Source organism: Pteropus vampyrus, unplaced genomic scaffold (assembly GCF_000151845.1).
Source record: "Pteropus vampyrus isolate Shadow unplaced genomic scaffold, Pvam_2.0 Scaffold141, whole genome shotgun sequence".
NCBI classification, from domain to species: Eukaryota; Metazoa; Chordata; class Mammalia; order Chiroptera; family Pteropodidae; genus Pteropus; species Pteropus vampyrus.
This window is the reverse complement of record NW_011888922.1, coordinates 3,362,845-3,370,356: the sequence shown is the minus strand read 5'-3', so window position 1 is coordinate 3,370,356 and position 7,512 is coordinate 3,362,845. Positions and strand designations below refer to the sequence as shown.

General features: G+C 42.0%; 1 long non-coding RNA gene across 3 annotated transcripts in view; it reads left to right on the top strand.

Annotated features, from left to right (window-relative positions):
• LOC105297625 overlaps nucleotides 1-7,512 on the top strand; it is a 47,817-nt gene that overhangs the window by 20,927 nt on the left and 19,378 nt on the right. For 2 of the 3 annotated variants that reach the window (XR_002782345.1, XR_002782346.1), the window contains exons 2-3: nucleotides 2,164-2,257; nucleotides 2,474-2,619. This is a non-coding gene — a long non-coding RNA (uncharacterized LOC105297625). The remainder of the gene's footprint in view (nucleotides 1-2,163; nucleotides 2,258-2,473; nucleotides 2,620-7,512) is intronic. The other variant, XR_896369.2, reaches the window with a different exon arrangement.

The window sequence follows — 7,512 nt, the reverse complement described above, 5'->3', positions numbered from 1 at the left end:
AAGGAAAGGAAAGGAAGGAAAGGGGAGAAGACATGCCTATATGTAACATATAAGCATTCTAAAATACTCGTATGTATCTTTTTCAATTAAAAAGAGTCTTAGGATAAAAGTTGCCTTCCTTACAGAGTTTTTGGATCAAATGACAAAATGGATGTTAAAATCTTTTGAAAACTGCCAAGTGCTACATAAGTATGAAATAACCATCATTAATATCATTAGTTCTTTTAGAGAAAGGAATTATACATGAATATGAGTGTAAATAAAAACACTTTATTGAACATCTATTATGTGCAGACACTCTGCATGCATGTATATTTGAATATTTTTAGCTGCAAGTAATGATAACTAACCATGACTTAAACAAATGGGTAGTTATTTTCTGGCATACCAAGAAATCCAGAGGTACTCCTTTGTCCTTTCTGTCTTGATTACAGGGGCTGTGATGCCCAGCCATCACCTCCAAGTTCAAGGCAGGAAAAGGTTGGGATAGAAATACAGTTCAGACTAAGCAGTCTTGTTTCATCAGGAAAGCAAAAGCTCTCCCAATAACTCCCATCAGAGTTTTACCTAAATCTCATTGGCTAGAACTGGGCTGCACAATCAACCTAACTACAAGGGAGCTGTACTGGTAGGTAGGTAGCAAGGGAGAAGTGGCTTCTGGGTGGCCGACCAAAGTGGTCTGCCACATGCATATAAAGCATAGTACTTGGCACAGAGTAAGTGTTCAACACATGTTAGTTATTTTGTGTGCTCTGTGTGTGTGCATATCTGTGTGTGGTTATATGTGTTCTGCATTTCTCCTAACAATTCTGTGAGGTAGGCTACTCTACAAATGAAGCCTAACACGCAGCTGGTAAAAGGCAGAGCCAGGCCTCAGACCCAGCTCTTTCTGACTGTAGTCTAAGGGCTCTTTCCATTGCCATGTCATACCCCACCCTCCCCTTAAACTGGCTCTCCTAGTCCTGGTCTTGGAATCACATCAGATCCAAAGCAGACTTGGTGGAGAGAGAAGGTGGAAAAGGATCAACTCTGAAATAAGTTGACACCTGTCCCTGGGACTATACACTGAGTAACGATGAAGTCATGAGAAGAGATTCCATAATTACACATGCTAGACTTGTGCCTCCACCTGTGTAGTCACTGGAATGGTCACACTGGGAGGCTTGGCACGTGTTCTGATGATACCAGTACTGCCCAGAACTCCTGTGAGACTTTCATTTACAAGTCATGAAAAGACCTCAATCCCATTACAGTAAAATTACACCTCATTTCTTACCCCAAACTCAGCTGCAGCTCCTCATCTCATTTACCATGAGTTTCAAATGGCTTTTGACTGTTGCCAAGAATAAAAAATCATTCCCCAAAGACGGAATTGTATTATAATTTAGATGCAAAAGAATGGCTTGAATGCTCTGCAGGCAATTTTCAAATCAAAATTATAGAAATCTTTAAAGTAGCAGAAGCACTGTTGAAATAAATACACCCTCCAGGTTGATATGTTGGAAGAAGTCAACTCTTAAGTTTGGTTGTATAATTTCTGCTGTTTAAGAAAAATTACCTTGAAGGGTATTGTGAAAAGAACATTGGACTTCATAAAGATACCAGTGGGATAATACTTAATGCAGGTCAGGACACTGTGAGATGGGCCCACTCATGCATTGGCGGAATTATAAATTGATATCACTTTCTCGGAGCAATTTGGCAGTGAGCATCAAGAACCTTTAAATCAATAGTTTAAATCAGTTGACCTAGAAATTCTATTCCTAGGACTCTTTCTTAGGGAAATAGTCAAAGAGGTGGACGAAGATTTATGTATACAGTTATTCATTTTATTTGTAAAATAATAAAAAGAAGTAAATAACTCAAATGCAGCCTTTTAAAATTACGTTTTTGAAGAATTGTCAACAATGTTTGAAGATGTGATAAAATCAGACTATAAAACTCCATGCATTTTATAGTCCTATTTTTACTTTCTATTTGCTAAAAAAAGAAAGCTTCAAGATAGACTCAAAATGTTACCACAGGTTTTATCTGGGTGATGAAATTATAGGTGATTTAAAATATTCTTCATTATACTTTTATATATACAGTTTTTGATCATTGTAACTGTAAATATTACTTTTTAAATTAGTAAAATATGTATAATGAAAATTAATTTTCAAGGAAGGAAGGTGTTTTACTGAGAGAGAAGACATCTGCCCCCAGGAAGCTGATAGTTTATGGAGGAAGTGAGACACACACACGAATTTATTAAAAGGTAATAAAGGCTCTAATCTCTGCCTGGGAGAGCTGAAGGTTAGTGAAAAGAGGTAACATTTAAGCAGGGTCTTGAAGGATGAATAGAAGTTCTCTAGGGCTTTGTAAATTGTTTAGCACTATGTAAGTGCAAGGTAGTTTTGGGCCTTTATTATTACTGTCAAAGTTTACCTCATATAAAGCTCTCTTTCTTGTCTCTTTCCCATGCTCCCTAAAGCCCAGGATCCCTGGGACAGGAAGCAGCAGCAGTTAAACAGTCACACATCAGTGCTCCAGCAAGTGAACTGAGAGGTACATCAACTGAGAGCAGATCCAGGACCAGAGGACATAAAATTATCTGGGAGCAGGGCCAGGAACGTGCTGGTGGGTAAACAATTCCCCCTTATTTGCCCCGCTGGAAAGGCTAACTTTACTTGGGGCCTCCACTCTGAGCTATGCGGCCATCTCTACCTGGGGGATGGTAAAAACCAAGAATGAGTATCATACATCAGTCCATGATTTACGTTGCCAGGAAATGGTGTGTCAGATCTCCTTATAGTCTCCACACAGGGCACAGTAGAGAGAGGGGACCAGGAAGAGTGGCGAGAGATGATTTGTTTGGGAATAATTAGAAGCTCAAGGTTGGAAGGGATTTAAAAGTTATCTGATTTAATCCTCTCGTTCCCTTTTCTAACATCCTTATCACATTGTCATCCTTCTCTGCCTTTGGGGTGCAGCTCAGAGTCCACCTCTTATATTACCTCCTACTTCAGGCATTCATCATTGTTCAGTTTTATGAGGAAGAAAAATTCAATGCCCTCTGTGCACCAAGCAGTGGGCTTATAGTTCTTTGATTGCAGTATGCCCTCCTGTGCCTCATGTCATTTATTTATTTATTCATGCAACCAACATATATTGAATACCTATACTATGCCCTGCAATGTCTCAGATATTGTGATTGAGTGGAGAAAAAGACAGCCAAGATATGTTCTCATGGACCTATCATACTAATGGGGGAAACTTACAATAAACAAAGGAACAGATAAGAAAATATCAGGTCATAAATGTCAAGGAGTCAGCTTTGGGAAAAGCTGGAGGAAGAACTTTCCATACAAAGAGAGAAGCTGATTCTAAGATCTTAAGGAATACCTTTGCTTGCTCTAGGAACAAAAAGAAGGAAACTAGCATTGTGCAAATGAAAATCTCATGTTTTAGGACTTGGCTCAAGCACTGCCTCTTCAGGCAAATCTCTTGATTTCCCCGGGTAGAAGTGACCACTGTCTCTTCTCCGCATTGCCTCTGAGTAGGCTTCTGTCAGCACACCTGTAACAATTTGCCATTCTTACCATCCTATAGCATCACTACCCCTTAGTGGACCTTAGAGCAGAGCTTCCTAACTCAATCCCTAATTCCCAGTACAGAGCCTGGCACAGAATCTGTGATCAGTAAACATTTGTTCCTTGAATATATGAACTCTCACTAAGCATTCTATCAGAACTTCCCTGATTATTCAGAATTAGCAACCATTTCTTGACCAGTGCCAGGTGCTACGCAGGGTACTTTTAACTCTAACTCTTAGAAGCCTCAGGGCCGCTATGAACAATAAGAATTATTGTCCTAGTCTGTAAAGCTCAAAGAGAATCAAAGTGACTTCTGAGGTGGCTCAATCATAAGAATTAGCTGGAATTTGAACCCAAGTTCTCATGACGTCAAATCCCAATGTTTCGTCTTATATGTCATATACCCATCATCCATTGGTTCATCTGTGGACTTATCTTCTCTCTTCTCCTGGATAACCATTTCCCTGAGGGAAGGCTCCACTCTGTGTTCCGCATGACACCAGAACAGCGCTTTGTATTTGTACAGACTCAATATATGTGTCTTAAACATCCAAGGGGTAGAAAAGGAAATATGAACATGTGAATGAATGCTTCACCCATGGTGAACTAGCCTCGTATCAGTTTATATAGAACAGTTACGGGCTGGAGGGAGAGCTGCTTCTGAGGGGAGGGGCCTTCCCTGATACCTGCGCGCCCATCCGTGAAAGCTGAGTGTGCCGTCTCTGTAGTAAAGCACTCATTTCTTAGAAATCACACCTTTCACTCAGTTGTACATCTCAGCAGGCAGGCAGGCAGGGGCACGGGCGGGGTAACATGCATGGCTTCCAGTGAGTTGAGAAAATGAGGTTAGGTTTCGATTCAGATAGTTATTTGTGTTTTCTGGGTCTGCACGGTCGATAAATTTTCAACGAGCAGTGATTCTGTTCCTCATCTTTCATGCTTTATGGGACTTCAGGGAATGAAAGCATAACATCCTGCTTTCCCATAAGTTCTCTGGCCACTACCCTGGCACCAATTAAAGACATGTCTATGCAATTAATCAAAACCAATTTGGAAGCACTCTGGCGCTGTTCCTCTGATGTTCTGCCTGCTCCACATACAGTAGTTCTTCAGCTGCAGCCATGGAGCCAGGCACATAGGAGCTTTTGATGAACTGGCTGTGCCGGCCCCAGGTGTTAACTATGTCATCTGACATGACTAATGAGGCTCCCAACTTGATCTGCGTGAGCAGAACAGCCCTGCTGTCTGGAGGAGGGTCAGTTTCCGCAGCCAGCCTGGGAAGAGGCTGCAACGTGCGTGGTACACACTCCATCATGTCAGCTGGAGTCCTGGAGGCCTCTAGTGTTGGAGCTGGGAGTCGTCCACCAGGAGAGCTTTGGAAACTGTGGGCCAGGCTCTGTGCTGGGTGCTGGTGGGAATGTGACCCAATTTAAACTTCTAGCTCAGCCTCCTCATTTTACAGACATGGAAACCAAGACCCAGCAAAAGTGTGGGGATCACTAGACACCTGAACTTTGGGGAGAGAAATAAAGGAGAAAGGATGGTCCTTATCCTTGAGGAGTTAATCCCCTAAATGAGCAGATAGACAGCCATGGGAGGAACAACTGGGGCTTGATGCAAGTACATCTTATCAAGGGTTAAACCAGGGGTTTCCTTCCTTCATTCTGCAATTGTTTTTTAAGGGGGAAAGAGTGTGTATTTTTGTCACCTCTGCAACCTCCAAAGCATGAGGTTTGGAGTCAAGAGATCTGGGTTTGAGTCTCAGCTCTACTTTGAGTTGATGTAATTTTGAGCAAATCAGTTCATTTTTCTGAGCTTTGGTTTCCTTGGCTGTAACATTGGGACAAGCCAATTACTATTGCCCACCTAGTCTACTTCCTAAAGTCCTTGTGAGACCCAGCAGAGTTAATATATGTGAAAGTGTAAGTAAGAGTCTCTGTACATGTTATCGTTCATACTGTTACAACCTTTAATGACCCCTGACTGAAATCTCTGGAATATGGATCCGCAGCTGTATTTAATTCTCTTCCTCTTCCTGCCCCTTTAAATTGCACAAGAAAGAAATGGATATAAAACTGATTCATCATCTGCCTACAGTCTTAGCAGCTTTCCCAGAGAGTCCACGACACAGAGAGAGGAAGAATTCAGCCATTTTAATTTAATGTCATTCCATACATTACTGAGCACCTACCATACACCAGACATTGGCCCACACTGTGTATGGAATCAGAGTTGGATAAAACATGTTCCTTGCCCACCTTGACAAGCTTACCAGATAGTGGGAGAAACAGACATGGACATAAATAACTATAACATACTGCAGAAAAATACAATTGCCACAGGAAAGGTACAAATCGAGTGTAGTGGGAGCCCAAGGAGACTGGGAAAGTTCCTCAAGGAAATAGTATTAAAGGATGGGCAGGGTTTAGCTCTGCCAGGAAGCATGAAAAAGGGCACTCCAGACTGAGGGAACAGAACAGGCAAATGCATAGAATCCTAAAAGAACTAGTTATCTAGAGGTCATAATAAAATCAAGTGAGGTATGGATGGAGCATACAAAAAGGAAAAAGTTACTGGGCTCCAGCCCTGAAATCCAAGCACAGAGGTTGACCTTTTTCGCTCTTTGCTAACTCTGTCCGTCAATCTCATACCGGCCTTTCCCCCAGCAAGACTGAACCTGAGCCCCAGGCAGGAGAGCCAAAGCTATGAACAGGGAACCACAATAATCATTACATGCAAAGTGTCCTGGGCTGGGAACTGCTAGTCATTGCCACACCTCCCCAGCCCAGGTGAGAGCTTCACGGGAATGTAGCAATGACACTAACATCTGGAGAGTGATGGCAAAGACCCACTGCATTTCTCTCCTTCCTTCGTCCAGAAGGAGCCAACTTCTTTATGAGTACTGTCGTCAGACGGCTTTAGAAGGCCAGGAACTGCAGCTGCATTCAAGGCATGGCCATGGGCCACCCCAAGGGCTCATATTTTTTAGGTCTCCATTTTTCATTGTAAAATGTATTTTTCAATTGTGCAAATAATATGGTGAAAAGAACAGATACCCCAAAAATAAGAGAAAGAGGAAGGAGAGCACCCACTCACACATTATCTGTTTCCATTTCCTCTTGCCCCTCTCTGCTATTGACTGTGAGCATAACTTTTTTTTTTTTTGGCTGCTTTCATCACTGACTCAATTATATATTCTATTTTTGTTGCTCAGCAACAAAAATAGAATATATAATTTAGCTACTAACTGCCAGCCCCTGATATCCACTCAGGCATGGCCCTGTTTCTCCAAGACTGAAGGAAGATACTAGAGCCAAGATAAAGGGGCACCCCATAGATAACATGGTCATCATTGGCAATTGGCTTCATGTTGCAGAGGAAAAGCATTGACTGCTCTGCCATCACATAGACTTGGGTTGGAATCTCAGCTCCTCTACTTCAAAGCTAGATGGTCCTGGGCAAAGCACTCCATCTCTTTGAGCCTCAGGTCCTTGCTTGTAAAATGAGGATGGTATTAGTACCACCCTCATGGGATTGAGTGAAGATTAAGTCAGATACTGAAAGAGATGTGTCCAGTAAATAAATAATAGCTCCCCTTCCTGTGCCCTTGCTGGGGCCCACCTAGTGTCTATGTTTCTTCCACCTTTCCTTTCCTGCCCATATTTGTCCTTATTCCCTTCCCTGGGCCCAGCAGGCCTCCTGGGTGAGCCCACCTAACATCTGACAGGCTCATCAGTCTGCATATTTATTTTTCATTGGGTCAATGTACCATCTTTTACTTAAGTATGCTCCTCTGATGGAAATGTTGGTTGTTTTCCAATTGTTCACTATTCCCAATAATGATGCAATAAATATCTTAACATATTTTGCTCACTCCATCCTTTTAAAAAGGCATTTCCTTAGGAACAATCCTCAGGAACAGGATTAGTAAGACAGA